Source organism: Eschrichtius robustus, chromosome 19, assembly GCF_028021215.1.
Source record: "Eschrichtius robustus isolate mEscRob2 chromosome 19, mEscRob2.pri, whole genome shotgun sequence".
In the NCBI taxonomy this organism is placed as follows: domain Eukaryota; kingdom Metazoa; phylum Chordata; class Mammalia; order Artiodactyla; family Eschrichtiidae; genus Eschrichtius; species Eschrichtius robustus.
Genome location: NC_090842.1, coordinates 34,404,093 through 34,425,677, shown reverse-complemented (window position 1 = coordinate 34,425,677; position 21,585 = coordinate 34,404,093). Strand labels below are relative to the sequence as shown.

The window sequence follows — 21,585 nt, the reverse complement described above, 5'->3', positions numbered from 1 at the left end:
TCTGAGCCCTATGGTTGGATAATGACAGAAATCCAGTTTGAATTATTTCAAGTAAATAAAAAGATGTATTGGGTCACATGTCCAGGAAGAACAGGAGTAAAGCTCGCCTGAAGAAAGATGGGAACCAGGGATTTCATACTGTGAGGTCTCTCTCTCTTTCCTTGTCTCATCCCTTGGGCTCCATTTTTTGGGGCTCCATTTTTTTCCCCCTACATGGCTGAAAACACAGTTACCAGCAGCTGTATCCTGACCAATTGGGAAACGGGTCTCTTTCTTCCCTATCAGCTTCACCCAGGAAAAAATTTCAGGGGAGGGCTCTGACTGGCTAGGCTTGGCTCACATGTTTTATAGGCAAGGGAATGGGAGATTGATCCAGCTTGGATACCAAGTCCACCCCTATGGCCAAGAGGAGTTAGAGTCTATGACTGGCAGTCCCCACCAGACCCCAGTGATTAGTCAGTGAAGATGAGGTTCCTTTAGAGGAGGGGAGCTGCTTTTTCACAAAGCCTAAGAGTTTGTGTCTGTTAGCTCCCTGTAACAAGCCTCTCTGGCATCTGTGAGGTGGATGTCAGAGTGGAGCAAGAGGGGTGTTGGAGAAGGGAACCTCTGTTGCTCTGAAATCAAGCCACCAAAGCCCCCTAAGTATAGAGCAAAGCTTGGTTTCAGCTTTTCAACTACTGGCTATAACTGTTTTTGCTTTAAGGAGAACTGTTTTGCCAGCTCCCCCTATAGGTCTGGCCTCCACTATGGAGTGGGTCTGGCTCACTCCAGGCTGAACCTGTGAGTTTTCCTGCCTTCTCCTCATCACCCAGTATGCTCCCCCAGGGCAGGGTTTGGTCTGGGGAGCACAGGACCTTTGTGTCCATAGCACCCAACACAGTGACCACTACTCTGCAAAGGCCCCTCAGAACTAGCTCACTCTGTGTGTGTGTGTGTGTGTGTGTGTGTGTGTGTGTGTGTGTGTGTGTGTGTGTGTCTTCCCTCTGAACACCCTGTGATGGAGGGAAAGGGTCCAGTTAACTCATTTACATTAGGGAGTTAGTAATTTCCCTCCTTTCCTCAACAGAGATCTTACCTAGGTCCCAAAGTATTCACAGCAGTGAAAAGTGAGTAAGAACCTGAAGCAGATAACACTTCACAGAAAAAAGTTCCTGGGAGATAGAAACCTCAACTCATCTACTTTTTTATTCCCAGCCCAAGGATAGTGCCTGGCACCTAAAAGGCACCAGAAAATTCTAGTTGAAATGAACATTTTAGAGTCAGGCAGAGTCTAAAATGACCCCTAAAGATTCCTGCCTCCTGGTAGTCACTTCCTCCAATTGACCGTGGACTGGCCTAGAGACTTACTTCTGACCACAGAATATGGCAGAAGTGATGAGATGTCACTTCTGTGATTCGGTTCCAGAAGATTGTGACTTTTGTCTTGTTAGCCAACTCTATTGTCTTCTTGGCTTGCATGCTTCGGTGAAGCAAGCTGCCATGTTGGATAGGCTCACGTGCAAGCAATGGAGGGCAGCCTCTAACCAACACCCTGCAAGAGCTGAGGCTGTCAGTCCAGCAGCCCTTGAGCCATTGGTCCTGCCAACAACCACCTGAGCTTCAAAGTGAATCCTTCCTCAGTGGAGCATTCAGATGAGACCTCAGCCCTGGCTCACACCTTGATTGCAGACTTGGAGAGACCCCAAAGCAGAAGACCCAGGGAAACTATGCTCAGACTCATGACCCACAGGAACTGTAAGATAATAAATGTATGTTTACTTAAACCACCAAGTCTTAGTATAATTTGTTATATAGTATTTGTATAAAGAATTTATACAAATAAGCTTTCTGAGCCTATTACATATGTCAATAAGAAGGAAAGAAATGACAGAAACTGAGCAATTGCCTGTGCAGGGGACTTGGCTGGAGTGTCGCCCACGCTGCCATCCCCTTTTATCCTCTTCTAGGTGGGTGAGAAGAGCACACTTATCCCTGTCCCACAGGTGAGGAAACTGAGGCCTGGAGATGTTAGGTGGTTTATCCAAGGGCACACAGCTTGCCTGTCTGGGATCTGAATCCTTGTCTGCCTACCTCCAAACCCCACATTCTAACCATTAGGTCACACTGCTCTTCAAAAAGAGGGTCAGATAATCTCCAAAGTCCCTTCCTGCATGTTTGGAGTAGCGTTAGATGAAAACAAATTCCAGAAGAGGATGCATATACTCACATAAAGGTGTAGAAATGTATGTTTGTGCCTTGAGAAGGATCAAAAGGTAAGTTGAAGAATGGAAATAGTTTTGCTGTTATGGAACAAGGGGTACTTGACCAATAGAAGATGACTGCTTGACCTGATGGACCAGCTCTCTAATGGCCAAACTTCAGGGGTTTTTTTTAGTATTTATTTATTTTTTTGGCTGCGTCGGGTCTTAGTTGTGGTATGTGGGCTCTTTCCTTGTGGCGCGTGGGCTTCTGTCTAGCTGTGGCAAACAGGCTCTGGAGCGTGCGGGCTTAGTTGCCCTGTGGCATGTGGGAATCTTAGTTCCCCGACCAGGGATTGAACCCGCATCCCCTGCATTGGAAGGTGGATTCTTAACCACTGGACCACCAGGGAAGTCCCCAAACTTCAGGTTTTGTGAGACCTGTGTAGGGGCCTGGTTCTGACCTGGGCTGCGAGGGGAGGCTCCTTGCCAGCAGCTGGTCACCCCTCATAAGGAGAGGGAGCTTCTCTCTTGTGCATCCTTATTGGTGCAAGAAGAGGAGCACAATGGGAGAGGACAAGCCTGGCTCTTTACCTTGCTTAGTCCCACCCAGCACCTTCCTACATCTGTGGGCCTCTGTCGCTTCCCTTGCAGACTGGTTTGCTGTACCTCCGTCGTGGAGGCTGAATGGATGCTTTCTCTTTCCAAGGTGGACTGGCCTGATGCATTTCACCAGATTCCTAGAACACAGCCCCTGATGCTTTGGGCATGAATAACTGCTGTGACGCTTCTTGAGCACCTGCTGTGCACTCACCAGCCTGGACCCTTCCTCAGTGTCCTCCCTGCAACACCCAGAGGAGGAGATAGCGTGTCCATCTTACAGAGGCAGCATCAGGACCAGACAGGAGCCACCTATGTTACACAGCTAGAGGGTGGAAGTCAGAATCAAAACACCGAGAGTGAGACCTGGTGTAGAGTAAGTGCTCAATAAATGTCAGCTGCTAGCATTAATTTTTTAAAATAAATTTATTTATTTATTTACATTTGGCTGCATTGGGTCTTCATTGCTGCTGGCGGGCTTTCTCTAGTTGCAGCTAGTGGTGGTTACTCTTTGTTGTGGTGTGTGGGCTTCTCATTGCGGTGGCTTCTCTTGTTGTGGAGCACGGGTTCTAGGCGTGCGGGCTCCAGTAGTTGTGGCCCACAGGCTCAGTAGTTGTGGCTCGCGGGCTCTAGAGCACAGGCTCAGCAGTTGTGGTGCATGGGCTTAGTTGCTCCGCAGCATGTGGGATCTTCCCAGACCAGGGCTCGAACCCGTGTCCCCTGCATTGGCAGGCGGATTCTTAACCACTGAGCCACCAGGGAAGTCCTAATTTTAAAATATTCTATGATCCTTTAAAAACGTGATTCAGATAATGTCACTCTCCTGCTCAGAACTGTCTCGTGCCTCTCCATCTTCCTCAGAGTCAAAGCCAAACCCTTACCTTGGCTTTCAGGGCCTGATCTGGTCTCATTATCTCTCCAGCCCCACTTCTTCCCCCTGTCACCGTGGCTGGGCCACACCGGCCTCCTCACTTGTTCTGACACACCCAGGACCACAGCTTCTGCTCTTCCCTGTGCCTGGAATACTCTCCCCTCAGCTCCTGGCCTGGCTTCTGCCCTCGGGTCATCCTGGGCTCCAGGGTGACTGCCTCAGCAGCACTTCTGACTCCTCAGCCCCGTGTGGCTTTGCTTCCCTTTGTGGAGTTACGTATCAGTTACCCGTCTGTGTGCGTGTTTGTCCACTCTCCCCACTGGACTCCCAGCTCCTTGGGGTCAGGGACTGGGTCTGTCTCCCTTGCACTGTGTCCTCTGCACCTAGCACAGTGCCAGGCTCAGCGCAGGCCCTCAAGAGATATTTGTTGGATGAAGGAATGAATAATTACCACTGTTTTGTGAGATGATTCCCCCACTCTGTCCTCCCCGAGGGTCTTTTAGGTGGGGACAGGAGGTAACTGGTGGCCTCTGGGAGAATCTGAGAAGGAGGAGGAGGAGAGAGGCACTGGGGAAGGCTGGCCACTGGGGGGTGTGGCATTCCCAGGAAATGGCCTCTGACCGGCTCTCTCAGGCCCAGGCCTCTCTGCAGCTGCACAGTGGGCCTGAGGCTGGGGCAGGCCAGGCCCTGAGCAGACTCATTACCTTGAGGTGTGCCAGGCTCCCACCACAGCTGGGCCTTCTTTCTGACCTTGGCGCCTCTGTGGAGAGGGTGCCCTGGGACACAGCTGACCCTGGGATAGAGTGTGGTCTGCCTTGGTTGGGGCAGTTCTGGGAGAGCTGGTGGGGACCCTTTACAGGAATCCCCTTATAGCTGTCAGACGAAAAAGGCTTACTGGGAGCCGACCCCCTGATCTAGACACACTGAGAGGCCTGAGCATCAGGGGCTCCCACGACCTTCCCCTCTGCCCTGCTGTGTTCCCCAAAGCCCCCTAATGCAGCAGTGAGGCAGGGCGAAGATCTCCCATGACCAGTTGTCCTCGGGCTACTACTTCTTCTCTTGTCTTCCTTTGTCTGAGCCTCAGTTTTCTCCTGTGACGAATGGGCAGAACCTGCCCTGTGCAGCCTGTGTGGTTGGCATGAGGGTCAGGGTAAGTGAAAAGGCTTCTTGCACAGTGAAAGCCTTCCCAAGTAAATATAACGGCGCAGGAAACTGCCGTTCTCCTGGATACTCTGGGGGTGCCCTGAACTCTGTCCCCGGGGGAAAAGGGGGAGGTGGCATTCCCCGAGCCCAGACCCCCAGCAGCTGGAGCAGGTGCCCGAGTTTGGCAGCAGGGATGGGCCTACCTGGCACCAGCCTGTTTGTGCTGCTGGGAGAGCCCCAGAGGGGGCCGAGGCTGGGTCGGTGAGCAGCTCTTTGGGGATGCAGCAGCCTGAGGTGATTCGCTGTGACAGGCTGTCGGTGGTGCAGCTTCCAGGGTTGTTCATGAGGCCCCAGCTGCCTGCCTCTGAGTGAACAAAAGAGAGGTGGCAGATGGCAGCTGTCCACGTAGATATCCTGGGCTGCCTCTGCCCTTGCGGCCCTGGAGCCACTTGCTCAAGTGCAGTAAGTCCAAGCCATGGTGCCCATTGCAGACAACTGCAAAGTCATTTGGACTCAGATTCTGCCATGATAAAGATAAACCTGGAGCCCTCGATCAAATAGGAAATATGAGTTAATTTTTGTGAAGGGTGTAAGGTTTTGTCCTGATTAATTTTTTTTTTTTTATATATAACATATTATTAGTGTTGTTGTTATTTATAATTATTATTATTGTCTATGTGAACTTCAACAAATTTCTTTTTTTGTAAAATGATACTAATATCTACTCCCAGTTGTACTGGGAAATTTAAATGTAAAATTGCTGAGCATAGCCAATGGCATGTTGTAATCTTGGCATGTGTTATCTTTTCATTTTTCTCCCTGCTCCCCCTCAACAACTCAAGTAAGGTCATCACTGCTGAGATCTACTGTCTTAACCCTTCAGCCTATATTACTCTTGTAATGAATGACATCAGTTACCCAAGGGCTTTGTTTTTTTTTTTTTTTTTTTTTGGAGTATTAAAAATATTTATTAATTTCTAATGCTATTAGGACATTTCTCACATCTTAAAGTGAGAAATGCAAATCAGAGTAAAGTTTACACACAAAACATTATGTAAGAAAGTTTGTTATCAATATGCAAATTAATATATTTGCTGCACACTGATTCATTTTTTTACGTATGGATGTTCAGTTGTTCCAGGACCATTTGTTGAAAAGATTCTTTTCTCCATTATACTGCCTTTACTCCTGTCAGTAGATTATATTTATAGGCATCTATTTCTGTGTTATCAATTCTGTTCCACTCATTTATTTGTCTGTTCTTTCATCAACACCACACTGTCTTGATTACTGTGGCTTTACAGTAAGTCTTGAAGTTGAGTAGTGTGTCTTCCAACTATTTTTTAAAAAATATTTATTTATTTATTTTGGCTGTGTTGGGCTTTAGTTGCGGCACGTGGGATCCTTCGTTGCAGCGTGCGGGCTTCTCTCTAGTTGTGGCTTGCGGGTTTTCTCTCTCTAGTTGTGGCGTGCAGGCTCCAGGGCTCTGTAGTTGTGGTGTGAGGGTTCCAGAGCATGTGGGCTCTGTAGTTTGCGGCACGCAGGCTCTCCAGTTGAAGCACGCGAGCTCAGTAGTTGTGGCGTGTGGGCTTAGTTGGCCACAGCATGCGGGATCTTAGTTCCCTGACCAGGGATTGAACCTGCATCCCCTGCATTGGAAGGTGGATTCTGGTCCAGTAGTAACTGGACCACCAGGGAAGTCCCTGTGTGTTTTCCAATTCTGTTCTTCTTTAGTATTGTGTTGGCTACTCTGGGTCTTTTGCCTCTCCATATAAACTTTGGAATCAGTTTGTCAATATCCACAAAATAATTTGCTGCAATTTTGATTGAGATTGCATTGAATCTATACATCAAGTTGGGAACAACTGACGTCTTGATAATATTGAGTCTTCCTATCTGTGAACACGGACTATCTCTCCATTTATTTAGTTCTTTTTTGATTCCTTTCATCAGAGTTTTGTAGTTTTCCTCATATGGATCTTGTACATATTTTGTTAGATTTATACCTAAGTAGTTCATTTTTTTTTGGGGGGGGGTGCTAGTATAAATGGTATTGTGTTTTTAATTTCAAATTCCACTTGTTCATTGATGGTATATAGGAAAAGGATTGCCTTTTATATATTGACCTTAATTCCTGCAACCTGCTATGATCACTTATTAGTTCCAGCTTTTTAAAAAATTCTTTCAGATTTTCTACACAGATGATCATGTAATCTGTGAACAAAGACAATTTCTTCTTCCAAATCTGTATTTTCTTATCTTGTCTTGTTGCATTGGTTAGAATTTCCAGTATAATGTTGAAGAGGAGTGGTGAGAAGGGACATCCTTGCCTTGTACCTGATCTTAGAGGGAGAGCATACCGTTAGGTATGGTGTTAGCTGTAGATTTTTTTGACAGCTGTTCTTTATCAAGATGAGGAAGTTCCCCTCTATTCCTAGTTTACTGAGAATTTTAAAATCATGAATGAGCGTTGGATTTTGTCAAATGCTTTTTTTCTATCTATTGATATCATCATGTTAATTCTTCCTTAGCCTGTTGATGTGATGGATTATGTTAAGTGATTTTTGAAGGTTGAACCAGTCTGAGTACCTGGGATAAATCCCACCTGGTTGTAGAATATAATTCTTTTATATGCATTATTTGATTCTATTTGCTAATATTTTGTTGAGGATTTTTGTATCTATGTTCATGAGAGATATTGGTGTGTAGTTTTCTTATAATGTTTCTGATTGATGTTGGTATTGGGCTAATGCTGGCCTCATAGAATGAGTTAGGAAATATTCCCTCTGCTTCTATCCTCTAAAAGAGATTATAGAGAATTTGTATATTTCTTTCTTAAATTTCTGGTAGATTTCAGCAGTGAACCCATTTGGGCCCGATGCTTTCTCTTTTGGAAGGTTATTAATTATTGATTCAATTTCTTTAATAGATATGGACCAATTCAGATGGTCTATTTCTTCTTTTGTGAGTTTGGCAAATTTTGTCTTTCAAGCAATTGGTCCATTTCATCCAGGTTATCAAGTTTGTGGGCATACAGTTGTTCATTGTATTCCTTTATTATCCTTTTAATGCCTGTAGGAGCTGTAATGATATCCCCTCTTTCATTCCTTTTTTGTTTTTTTAAAATTAATTTTTATTGGAGTATAGTTGCTCTACAATGTTATGTTTCTACTGTACAGCAAAATGAATCAGCCATACATATACATATTCCCCTCTTTTTTGGATTTCCTTCCCATTTAGGTCACCACAGTACATTAAGTAGAGTTCCCTGTGCTATACAGTATGTTCTCATTAGTTGTCTATTTTATACACAGTATCAATAGTGTATATGTGTCTATCCTAATCTCCCAATTCCTCCCACCACCCCTTTCATTTCTGATATTAGTAATTTGTGTCTCTTTTTTTCTTAGCCTGGCTAGAGGCTTATTGATTTTATTTATTTTTTTTCAGAGAACTAGCTTTTGGTTTCATTGATTTTTCTCTATTGATTCCCTATTTAACCAATTTTTACACCTTGGAAACAAACACATTGAAATTTAGGTCACTGATTATTTTTTCTAAATTTCTTTATTTTTTATTTATTTACTTTTGGCTGCCTTGGGTCTTCGTTGCTGCGTGCAGGTTTTCTCTAGTTGTAGCGAGCGGGGGCTACTCTTCGTTGCGGTGGCTTCTCTTATTGCGGAGCACGGGCTCTAGGTGCACAGGCTTCAGTAGTTGTGGCACTTGGGCTCAGTAGTTGTGGCTCGTGGGCTCTAGAGTGCAGGCTCGGTCGTTGTGGCGCATGGGCTTAGTTGCTCCGCGGCATGTGGGATCTTCCCGGACCAGGGCTCCAACCTGTGTCCCCTGCATTGGCAGGCGGATTCTTAACCACTGCGCCACCAGGGAAGTCCCTAGGTCATTGATGATTAAAAAAGTAAATGTTAAAACTTTTAACTTAAAAGATAAAATACATTTGCACTAAAGAGACACTGCTTTTATTTTTTACACACAAGAGCTCTGCTTAATATTTCGTTTGAAATAAGAAGTTGCTAAAAATCTTTGAAAACCACTCGATGATATGATCTCCAGGGGCCCTCCCATGGCTCTGTGATTCAGTTAGATTAAACAATGTTGTGATCAGATGTTTTTGTTTTAAAAATATTTCTCTTTTAGTAAACCGTAAAGCCATACAGATTAGTCAAGTTTGGACATGTGGTTGGATAAAGTCACCTGGAACATGATGTAGGGTGAGAGCACTGGACTAGAAATCAGAATGCCTGGTCCTCATCCTTGCATTGCTTAGCCTTCATGTGAAAGTCAGAATGCTTCTGTTTGGCGGTGTCAGAAACCCACCCCTAATGAGGTTGAGCTTTAGGTATGGCTCCATTCAGAAGCTCAAATGGTGTCCAAAAATTCATGCTTTCTCTATCTCTTGGCTCTGCTTCCTCTGCACTGGTCCTATTCTCAGACAGGCTCTCATGGCCTTCAGCAGCTCCAAGCTGACATCCTCATAGATCCCAATCCAGAGAAAAGAGAATGCTCCTTCCCCCAGGGGTCCAGCAAAAAGTCATGGGGTTATCTGATTGAACCGATTTCGATCATGTGTCCACTCTGAACCAATTACCATGAAGGGGCAGGGTGGGGGGAGGTGGCCCTGATCGTTGTGGATTTCAATGACAAGTCAAGTCTAGATCATAAGTCCGCCCTGGAACTTGGGTGGGAGGCTGGTGCCACCTAAACCATGTGGCCTAAGTTGAAATCCCCACGAAAAATTAGGGTGCTGTTACCACAGGATTGGAGAATGGATGCTGGATAGGCAAAGCAATTTAGTAGAAACAAAAACAAAACAGTTTCTAAACTCAGTTTCTCTACCTGCCTTGAGGGGACCACTGTTGTGAGGGTCCAGTGAGAGGAGGATGTAGACAACAGGGAGGACTGGTACCTGTCCTGAGATGGATGCAGCCTGGAGGCATGTTGCCGTGCAAACTTGGCTGGCAGGCGATACCTGGTTGAACAGAAGCATACGGTATTTAATGAACACAACAGGCTTCACAAAATGTGAGCTCTTGGCCCTCATGAGGCTGGTCACCAATGAAGGGCTGGCGGAAAGACTCTTCCTGACTCATCACATTCTGATCGGCTTGGTTGACACTGCCCTGCTCATCCCAGAGGCAAATGTGCCCATTTGCTCAGGGAAATGCAACCAGGGAGGCTTTTTCTGCCTCTCGCTCTCCTGTGATCTTGTCTTTCAGAGGCCAGCGGGGATCAGACTTGGAATTGCTGACATTGTCAGCCCCAGGACAAAATTTGTGAGGCTCAGCCAGATCTATTTATGCCAAATTTGATAATGTCATTGGGTTATTCTCACTTGGAATTGCCGATGGTTTGTTATAATTGTTGTTTAATCCTCCGTGTAGGTGATTTGGAAGATACTGATTGACGAATGCTCATCGCTTTCTAGTTTCTGAGGCAGAAAAAGGAAAAACAAGTTTTCCCTTTATTCAAGAGGAAAAAGCTTGGAAGGGGGAATGCAGCCTTCTCCTTTTTTCCTGCCTCTTGAGCTTTCACTTGGGGAAAAATCCCCTCCTCGAAGCCTTCCCATATGTCCCCATTAGGAGGGAATAGCCCCCTCATCTATGTGTCCTTGACATTGACTTAGCAAGAGCCGCCATGTTTCCCAGCTTCCACTCTGCCTCACTCTCCATCCACTCTCCCCATGACAGCCAGAGTGACCTTACAAACACAGATTAGCTTAGACCGTAACCTCACCCTGTTCATAACCCTTCGGTGGCCTTCCTTCACACTCAGATAAAACCTGAGCTTTGGGGGAATTCCTGGCGGTCCAGTGGTTAGGACTCTGAGCTTCCACTGGAGCATGGGGCATAGGTTTGATTCCCCGGTCGGGGAACTAAGATCTCGCATGCCACGCAGCACAGCCAAGAAAATAAAAAATAAAATAAAATAAAACCTGAGCTTTTTAAAAATTGAAGTCTAGTTGATTTACAGTGTTGTGGCAATCTCTGCTGTGCAGCAAAGTGACTCAGTTATACACGTATAGACATTCTTTTTTTATATTCTTTTCCATTATGGTTTATCACAGGATATTGGGTATAGTTCCCTGTGCTATACGGTAGGACCTTGTTGTTTATCCCTTCTAAATGTAATCGTTTGCATCTACCAACCCCAAACTCCAGTCCATCCCTCTCCCTCCCGCCCCCCTTGGCAACCACAAGTCTGTTCTCTATATCTATGAGTCTGTTTCTGTTTTGTAGATAGGTTCATTTATGCCACATTTTAGATTCCACATATAAGTGATATCATTTGGTATTTGTTTTTCTCTTTCTGACTTACTTCACTTAGTATGATAATCTCTAGTTGCATCCATGTTGCTGCAAATGGCATTATTTTGTGCTTTTTTTATGGCTGAGTAGTATTCCAGTGTATATATGTACCACATCTTCTTTATCCATTCATCCATCGATGGACATTTAGGTTGTTTCCGCGTTTTGGCTATTGTGAATAGTGCTGCTATGAACATAGGGGTGCGTGTATCTTTGAATTATAAAAACCTGAGTTTTTGTCCTGGGCCCTCCTCTCTGACCCAGTCTTGTGCCATAATCCATTTTGACTCGTTATACTCCAGATATAATATCCCTAATTTTAGTCTTAAACATGCCACATGCTTCTAAATGCATGGCCTTCATACATGCTGTTCTCTTATTCTGGAAAGCTGTTCCCACATTCTTCATACAGCAGGTTCCTTCTTATCATTCTCAGAAAGGTAACCCCCTAAACCCTGCTGACATGAGCCTCTTTTATCAATAGTTTCTTTCCTACCACTCTGCATTTCCTGTTTCCTTTAAATACATCACATTTGCAACTGCATATTTATTTATTATCAGTCTCCCCATTAGACAGAGAGCTTCATGAGGGCAAGACCTGTTCTATTTTTCTTTTGTGTTTACTGCTATATCCCCTGCACCTGGCACTTAGCCTGTGCATAATACATTTTTGTTGCCCAAATTATTAGAGAGTTGGGGTTCTCCCTTAGTGTAGGCAGGACTTCCTTCTGTGTTCTTCCTTCTGGCTGCCGCTGATTTTTTCTTCCAAGAGGGGATTAGGGATTGTGTCACACTTACTGCTATCTCCCTCAAGCCACTTACCTGGTGTTTGGCTCACAGTGGGAGACCAGTGGGGATTGCTGAATGAATTCACATTACCTGTGCTCTTCCCCCACCCCCTCAACTGCATAGCCAGCAACTCTTGGATGTGGCAAAGATAGCAACCTACAGGATGAGACTTCAGAGTTGCCAAGCCACTGCAAAATGTAAAACTCTCTCTTCCACCGGTGAGTTGTGGATCCTGAGATTCTGGCACAACAGAGCCAGGACAAGCTCTAAGAATCACTGTCCAAGAGACAGCACACCTAGATGAGGTAGTGCTTGAACTGAGCCTGGTGATCTCCTTCAGGGGCAGGGATGAGTCGGTGTTGGGGGAGGGTGGGGAATGCAGCAACAGCCCTTGAGCCCCTAGGCTCTCACTTCAACAGAATTCATTAAGCAAATAGTGATTGTGTTAGAGTCTGTGGGGCCTCAGACAAGAACAAGACACAGCCCCTGAGCTCAGGAGGCTCAGATTTTAGTAGAACAGATACATGACTTACGCCTTTCTAGCTGTATGACCTTGGACCCATTACTTAACTTTTTCAAAGCCTCAGTTTCCTCATCTGTAGGACGGGGTAATAAATGTACCAACCACATTGGTGATAATTCAGTGAGTTGATGCACGGAAAGTGCTTAGGACAGGGCTGGGCTTAGTAAGGGTTGGCAGTAAGTATTATTATTTGCTATTCTGAGGCAGGGATGGGAGTCACTTGCAGCCCTCTAGTGCTAACCTCCTGTTTACCATTGTCTCTAGGCAGAGCTGCCCTCTGGTGGTAATTGTGCAGCATGACCATCTGTCCTGGGACCTTGCCTACTCTGCCTTGCTCTTGAAGCCAGTCATGGTTCTCAGCCTGGGACCATTTAGGCATATATGTGAGGAAACTATCATATAAAACTTTACTAAGCAGTTCTAATTGAAGATATTCTCAAGAGTAAGGGTCCTGGGGCTGGAAATATCTCAAGCTTGGGCAAGCGGGTGGGTGGTAGCAGAAAGAGGTGGTGCTGGTTGGGCTCCCTGTCAGTTTTGAGCAGGACAGAAGCAGAGGTGGGAGGAGTCGACATTTGGTAAAAAGAGGAACCAGGATTCAAAGAAGTTTGCCAGGCAGGGTTGATGGTATCCTGGCTCTGCAGCTACAGACCTGGGGTGGAGACTTGTTCTGACCATTTAGTAGCTTAACGACTTTGGGCAAGTCACTTGACCACTCTGAGTGCATTTTCATGGAATGGAAATAGCAGCGATATTACCCCTGATATTTGTAGAAAGCATCTAATGGGATAATGCCTGGGAAAAACCCTGTATGAACTATAAAAATATTACTGTAATCCATCAGTTCTAAGATGGGCTTTTTAAACATTCCCTATTTCTGAAATTGGAAGGAATTACAATCCGTGGTGTAACATAATTTAATTGGTGGCTTTTAGTTTTGCTTGGTGGTTCATAAAAACTGTGTGTATTGCAATCAGGGGCATCTCATGAACAGATATGATGAGATGGTAGTTGAAACAGTAGTCATTGTCTTTTCCTCCCCCACTGCTACCCTTGCCCAGGAGCTTTCAGAGAATAGAAGTGACACCTTTTTGTGTGTGCCCCCTCAGAGCCCGGCACAGTGTCTGGCACAAATCAGCACTCAATTAATGCTTTACACTCTGATAAGGGCAAGTGGCCAGCTCAAATGTTCGACCAGAAGGGCTTTTGACAAGCCAAATACAACCTTCTCACCTTCCAATTAACTTGGCGATTGAGGAGTGGACCTTTGCGTGTTTTGTTTTTCTGGCCACCTAGCATCCATCAGCCGTATTGCTGAGGGCTGCTGTGGTCCACCCTCACCCATTTAAATGAAATACAGAGGGAACGCCTCCTTACCACCTTCTCATGTCCCTGACCCCCGACCTCCCCCGTCCCCCTCCACCCCTTGCCTAATATAATTAGCATAGCACATCACTCTGGCCTCAGTAATTGGTCCAGGGATGAACATATGACCCAATCAGAACCTTTGAGATACAATGAGACTTTTGTCGGTGTAGCTGCTGTCTGTGCCTCTACCATAGCCCCCTGGCATCTGCCATTTCCATGAACGCCGGCTGAACTTCCAACTGCCAGTCCTTGGGACTCTGCCTGAGGGCTCTCTCAGGCTGCTGGAGCCCACTGTGCTCATGCATGCAGCAGGCCCAAGTACCAGAGTCAGTTCTACCAAGGAGCTGCCAGGGCTGGGATTCGGGTGAGGAGAGTGGCATGCCGCATGTGTAACATGTAAGGAGTCCTAGGCCCAGCCCTGGAGCAGCCCTCAACCAATGGCTGATGGGAGCTGGTAGATAAATGCTGCAATTCCCTTTTGGATGCATGCTCTACGCTGTTTCTCACAGCTCCTCAGTAAGATTAGGCTCTGGACGCCTGCAGAGATAACTAGCTCAGTAACACATCCTTTATTGACTTTTTTCCTTCCCTGGCTCACTTTCTCATTCCCCTACCAGCATTTCCTGTGATCACTTCCTAATAAATGACTCGTATTCAAATCCTTGTCTCGGGGTCTGCTTCTGGGGGAACCCAAACCAAGACCCCTGTTGGCTATGGTTAAGGTATGATGCAGCTCTAGGAGATGCCGCAGCAGCTGTCTTGCCAGCCATGGGGGGCAGACCCTCCAAGAATGGAGCCGACATGGAGGTGAGCAGAACCGAGATGGCAAGTGAGGTGATTTTTTTTTTTTTTACATCTTTTCTGGAGTACAATTGCTTTACAATATTGTGTTAGTCTCTGCTGTACAACAAAGTGAATCAGCTATATGTATACATATATCCCCATCTCCCCTCCCTCTTGAGCCTCCCTCCCACCCCCCCATCCCATCCCTCTAGGTGGTCACAAAGCACCGAGCTGATCTCTCTGTGCTATACGGCTGCTTCCCACTAGCCATCCATTTTACATTTGGTAGTGTATATATGTCAATGCTACTCAAGTGAGGTGATTTTAATGAAGTTTTGCTATTAGGATCACACACCACAGTTCAGACACTTTATGAAATTCCCCATGAGATCTCTCTGTGCGCCGGTATTTCGTCTCCTACAGCCAGCCGCCTCCTCTCTTCTCTCTCTGCCTTCTCCAAAAATTCTATTGTCCAGAAGGATTCATCTCCGTCTCTCAGCTTTTGCATCCCCTCAACAAAATGAGTCTCCTTTGAGATTTACCATTCTGGAAGTTGTTCAGATGTGGGAGGGAATTGTCAAGAAAAAGTAAAAAGGAGTGCGTGAATGTTGGTAGGATGGGACATGGTGTGTGTGTGTGGTATGTGCACATGTGTGTACTCTTCTTGTGTTTGTGCACATGGGTTTGTGCTTCTTGGCAGGATTCATCTCACAGGCTCCAAAGTCAGGAGTTACGGAACAGATTTGTCTACTGGGAAATCACGTGAGAACCCCAAACTGGGGGCTCCCCACCATCTCTTCCTGTCTCTTAGGAACCTTTTGTTTCTCTCATCTCTGCTGTTCTCAATTTTCTGTACCTCTCTCCTCCTCTCTGCCTTCTTCCTCTGTTCTTCAGAGGACCATCGATCCACATGACCTAACAGACTGACCCCAGTTCAAATTCTCCACGGAGAATCTGACAGGCTCTGCTCAACTGCCAATAGATAGCTTCCCTTGGACCAGGTCCCACCTCCTGTCCAATCAGCTGTAGCCTTGGTGCTGGGGGCGAGGCCTTGGGGGTGGGTGGCCAATGAAATAGCCCCAACAGCTCCACACCTTTTAGGTGCCTGCTTCCTGAGCCTCAGGACAGTATCTGGGAGGAAAGACAATGATAATAAGAGTCAGTAGAGACTGAGTACTTCTTTAAGTCAGGCACGGGACACACATTACCTCTTTTATAATGAAATTTTATCAGAGTATAACAAGTGCACGAATGTAAAGTGTACAGCTCAACACGTGTATTATTTCTTGCAATTCTTATAGCAACTCCATGATTACGGGTGTGATGATTATTATCTTTAACGTACAGGTATGAAAACAAGCTCAGCAAAGTCCATTCACTCGCCTAGAGAGTGGATCTGGGATTTGAACCTAGGCAGTACAACTCTAAAATCGGAGTGCATGACCACTACTGTACACTGCTCATGTCACCAAGTCACCTCCGGGGATAAGCATGACCTGTCGTCCCGGGCAGTGACAGGGAGACAAACAGGTGACATTCATTTACAAAGTGTGTCAGGTGCTGGGTGGAAGAACTGCAGCCCAGCTTTCTCCTCTTGGCCATCCTTCTCCCTCTCCCCCTCGTGGCCACTTGGTACCTTCCTCTGCTTTTCCGGGCAGCACAGCCGCAGCTGGAAACAGCCTCCGGGAACCGCCAAGAGGCTTTATGATGTGCAGATGGCGTTTCCGCCGACCCCTCTCTTTTCATGTCGGTGGCCTCTGGGAGCTGGGCCAGCCCAGATGTCCCTGATCTTGAGAAAGTCTCCCATGGCAAGACTGGCATAAGATGCCAGTGATGGGGGCCTCAGGCCAGCTCTGGCTGGGATCCTCTGGTGAGGGGCCTTGGCTGGATGCTTGTGAGGCAGACGATTCTGTGTCATTTGTGTCCAGCCCTGTGGATTAGGATGGTGCATCTGCAGAGCCAGGAATATCACTTCTGAGGCTACAGACAAACAGAGACACTGCACAGCTAGCTTTTCAAAGGGACTCTAGATTGATCTCTTTTTTCCATGCATGTTGTTTTATCTGACTCTCAAGCTAATCTATGGGCACAGACTGCCTTTCCCATCAGAGGAGGTGCCCTCCTGTGACAGAAACAATCTCGTCCCCATCAGTGGTAGACTGGGCCAAGATTAGGAGCCATGTGTCTCCTCCATCAGACTTGGAGTTCTACAGTCCAGGGATAAATATGTCTCTGTCATCGGGGAAAATGAGAGTCTGCTATCTGCTCTCAGACTAGGAGTTCCCCAAGTCAGGAAAATGTGACTCTCCCATCAGACTGGGAGTTTTCAAGGTAGAGAACTATGTATTTGTCTCTTCCATTAGGCTGAAAACTCCCCAGGGATGAAGTGAGTGTCTTCCGCATCGGACCAGGAGCTCCCTGAGAGTGGGGTGATGGCATCTCTTCATCTCTCTCTTCCAAGAGTGTTCAGACAAGGATCTGTCTGCAAAGGATGTCTAGTGTAGGAGAAATGTCTGCGGACAATCCTAGGGGGCAGGCAGCTTTCATCCTGGACTCTGCAGGCCTGCCCTTAGCCAACCACCTGGGAAGGGTGGGACAGCGTCAGCCAAAGTGGGTGCTGGAGATACATGGAGAAGACCAACTGTGAGATTGATGGGCATCTGGCCAGTGTCTGTCTTGCAACCTGCTGGAGAACCTAGCTTTTGGCTCAGGGCTTGCTCCTTAACAGGAGCTCAGTGATGATGGCTGAATGGTGAATGAATGAATGAATGAAGACCTGGTTTCTGCCCTTGAGATGCTCACCCTCTGCTAGGGAAGGAATGAAGCTCACTTTTCTTGCATACCTGTATGCATTGGACACAATTTCAGGCTCTTTAATGTATATTACCTTATTTAATCCTCAAAACCACCCTAGAGGAAAAGTTTTATTTCTCCACTTTACAGATGAAGAACTTGGGGCTCAGAGACCTGTCCAAGGTCTCACAGCTGGTAAATAAGGGAGTTGAGATTTGAACTGAGGTTCTTTGATTTCCAGACATAGGACCTCTTCGTGGAAAAATTACTGTCATTTAATTTCAGAGCTACCTAAGACAGTTGTGTATGAAGTGGCATGTGAAATGAGGGAGAGAAAGGCTTCAAAGAATGAGTGATATTGGATATGGGTTTTGAAGGATGAGTAGGAGTTCACCAGACAAAGAAGATGGGGAGGCATGGTTAGAAAAGGAGAGATGTTTTGTCTACTTGGAAGACTCCCATATGGGGTTTTTGGGCAGCTGCCCCCTCCCTCACGTGCTCTTCTGTGGCCCTGCTTTTCCGGGAGCTGGACTTCCTCCCTCTCTTCGAGAGGACACACAGCCTAATCTCATGCTGGCACATCACTGCCAAGATGCCAGGAAGTCTGTGCTGTGAGCCTCCACCCTGGCGCCACGGCCAGCTGGGCTTCTAGGAAGAAGGAAGGGTGGTTGGGGGCCAGCTGTGATGAGAAATTTCCTCTTGGGCCCTCTGAAAAGGGCAGGGCAGTGGAGGAGGAGCTGGGACCCAAGTCCTGCATCTGGTCAGAGGGAGGAGGTAAAGAAAGATGGGGATGGGCGAGTTGTCCCCCAGACCTGTGACCAGTGGCCCTCTTTTTGTGGTTTAGAAAACAGAGGGCAGTTTATTGCATCCCCCTGTGAGTGTGGACATCCCTTAGATATCTTTTCTGGAGACAGGCAGGTGTTACATTCTCCTGGGTGGGAGTGCAGAGTAGGTCTTCAATAGATTCTTGGTTGTTGATCAATGGTCAGACTTTGCGAATTCATCATTTTGCTAAAACTGGGTAGAATGAAGTGTAGCTCTTAGTTGAGTTCATCAGGGTCCAGTTAGAATCACAGCTTCAAGGAGGTCAGAAGGAAGGAGCAGAGACCCTCTAGGTCTGCAACTTTTAAATTATATGTGTGTTTTTTATCAGCAGAACCTTAAAACAAGTCTGGAGATTTTACCTGAAGCCTAATGTGTTTAACAGATAAAAGCAGAGAAGCAGGGACCCAGAGGACTGACTGCTCAGCTTTCTCTTGACCCCACCTAGGCCCCCTGAGGAACGTTCATGGAACCCAATTCTTCCCAGCACCTGAATGTCTCTGGTGAACTCCAACTCTCAGATTTTACTAGGATAACCGAGGCACTGAGAGAGGAATGATTTGTCTGAAGTTGCATCAGTAGTGGGTATGCGGGGTGATATCTCCCAAATTCCTGGGCTGAAAGTCAGTGTGGATGGGGGTGTCTCTTCAGTTGTACTACTGGCTGTGGTGCCAGCTCCTCCAGGCTCCCCATCCAGGCCAGTGGAGCACCCATCACCAAGGCTTTGGTCTCTGGGCACTGCTACCCAACAGGATAAGAGAAACTCTGCCTATGAGGGTAGGCCCTGTCCCTTCTGCAGGAGGGCCAGCTGAGGTCCCAAGAGGGCCAGCCTCTGGATTACGTGGATGTCAGCCAGGGTGTTAACGCAGCACTGGGTCAGAGTTGCCTTTGGTTCTGTTCCTCCAGCTCTTCACTTGTCCCAGGCTCAGTCGGCCAATGGAGACCCTCCCAAGGGCCCTGGCAGACAGCCATCTGCCCAGGCTTCACCCAGCCAGGAGCTGTGAGAAGCAGGTTCTGATATGGAAGCTGCCAGGGCGTTACTAACGGGCTGTCGGTTGCAATTAGGGCAGCGGCCTTTCATCTCCCTGCCACTCCCGTCCTGCTCAGGACAGCCTCGCATCAGCTTCCCGTCCTGTCCTGACTCTGTCTGGCCGGTGTCAGGCGCCCCTCCTGAGGTGGGACACCAGAGGGGGGGCCCGGGTGAGCAGCCCTAACTGGAAACCATTGCCAGGGCCTGGCTCTGGATCCAACTGTGGAGTCTCCCTGGGGGCGCAGGGCCCACCTCCAGCGGCCTTCCATCCATCCGTTAGTCCCGCCCGGCATGGCCAGGCCCCTCTCTGAGCCTCGGCCTGGAAGGCTCCATCCACTCCAGTCAGGCCTGCCTGAGATTACCTAGGTGTTCTGGTGACTTCTTAGGGCCTCGCATGAAAGATAACGCCCAAATCAACAAATCTGCCATTGTGGCTTTGAAGAGACTGTTTCAATCACTTTATTTTGTCTTTATGTCAGGTTTGCCAGATGGCTTGGGTCTTTCCGAGGTCCTGTACCGAGGGGGCGCAGAGAGAACTGGTGCAGCTTCAAAGCTCCTTTTTAATCTTTAGCAACATCACAGCGGCTGGGAAACTGCCTCGGCTCCCTCAAGTCTCTCCCACAAAAGAGGCGCGGCCGAGGCTCTAATGAAAGCCAGATAAAGGGATGGCTGGAATCAGAAACAGAGGGAAAAGAGCAGTCGTTCGTCTTTCTTGTAGCTGTTTCAAAAGAAATTCTAAGACAAATTATGGCTTTGGGTGTTTTTCTAAAAGGACTGAAGCAAGGAGAGGAGCTGGGGGAGGATGCTTTGACCCCCTCAGCACCCTTCCCCTTGCATGAAAGGCAGAGGAGACTGAAAAAAGGCCGAAAGACGACAATAAACTTTCCGCGTGCGCGTGGGGATGAAAGCCTGGCCGGCATAATTATGGGCGAGGGTGCGCTGAGCGGGCGGGTGCCTTTACCTTGCCTCCAGCGCTGTTAACGATGAGGCTCCCTCCTCCTTCTTCTCTGGAAGGGATGTCTTTGGTTTTTGGGAATGGGGGTGGGGAGCTGCGCCACGTGGCTGACATTTGGCACAGGCTGTGTTGTGCGATGCGTCGTTCCATCACGTGAGGGTCCGAGCGCCCTCGGTGGCTGCCAACGGCCGTCATCCGTGAGAAGAAGGCCAAGGTGCCCACGGGTCAGCCTCCCTTCCCGCTCGCCCTTCTTTAAGGCTTCAAGGTCTGTCTCTCAGGACCTGGGGAGGGGTTTTCTGACCTGCAATTCTGCCCGCGCGCTCTCTCTCAGCCAGGGATCAGCCCTGTTCTAGGGCAGGGGTCCCCAACCCGCGGGCTGCGGACCAGTAGCGGTCCTCGGCCTGTTAGGGACCTAGGAAGTGGGCCGCACAGCAGGAGGTGAGCGGTGGGGGAGCAAGCGAAGCTTCAGCTGCGCTCCCCATCGCTTGCATTGCCACCTGAACCCCTGCCCCCGACCACCACGTGGAAAAATTGTCTTCCAGGAAACCCATCCTGGGTGCCAAAAAGGTTGGGGACCGCTGTTCTAGGGGACTCAGAGGGGTGGGGGAGCCTACAGACGTCCTTCCACGGCACGTACTGTCTTAAATACCCACCATCAGCCAAAAGGCCAGGCCTGTCCCGTGCCGCCGCCGTGTTCTCCAGCAGGGCTGGTGCACCAGACTACACTCAGCTCCTGCCTCCCCTCCCATTTCCCCATGGGTCATCTTAGTCCCTGTGGATGGTTGGTCAGTTCCTTGGCAAGGACTTGAGGGAATGGGACAGCTAAGATTTGATAGGTGGGGAAGGAAAGAGGCAGAAAACTGGACTGTGTAAGGGGGCTTCCAGGGGAGGGGCCGGGTGGACATTTGGGGGATGCTACAGCGTCCTTGTGAGGGCATCACTGGCTTTGCAGGTTGGTGAAGGCCGACAGACTCACAGGCCCCCCAGAGTGCCAGGCCTAAAAGGGCCCTCACTGTACAGGTGGCAGACTGAGGTCCTGGGAGGGGAAGGGCTTAATCAAGGTCACACGGCAGGTTAGGGACAAGCAAGCCCTCAAGTCCATGTTCCACAGGAGGACTCAGATGTTCTGCGAGAATGGGGGACTTGTGTGACGTGGGGTCAGAAGGGAGTTCAGATCCTGATGAGAGAGTTGGACAGGGTCTGGCACATTCCCTCCACACTGTCCCTCTGCCTTCTCCCTTTGCCACGTTGCAGGGCTCAGTGGCCATGGGCTTTGGCCTCTGGAGCCTTGGCCGAGAGGTGATCCTGGGGCTCCCTGAGCATCAGGTCCATTGCTGTTAAGTGAGGGACATCCCCCCGTGGGCGTGTCTTTACTCACTTCTCCTCTGGAGGCTCTTGCCGTGCATCTGAGACT

At 48.0% G+C, this 21,585-nt stretch overlaps 1 long non-coding RNA gene across 2 annotated transcripts in view; it reads left to right on the top strand.

Moving 5' to 3' along the window:
* LOC137753661 (uncharacterized) overlaps positions 1 to 21,585 on the top strand; it is a 59,771-nt gene that overhangs the window by 1,065 nt on the left and 37,121 nt on the right. The gene's annotated exons all lie outside the window — the stretch shown is intronic.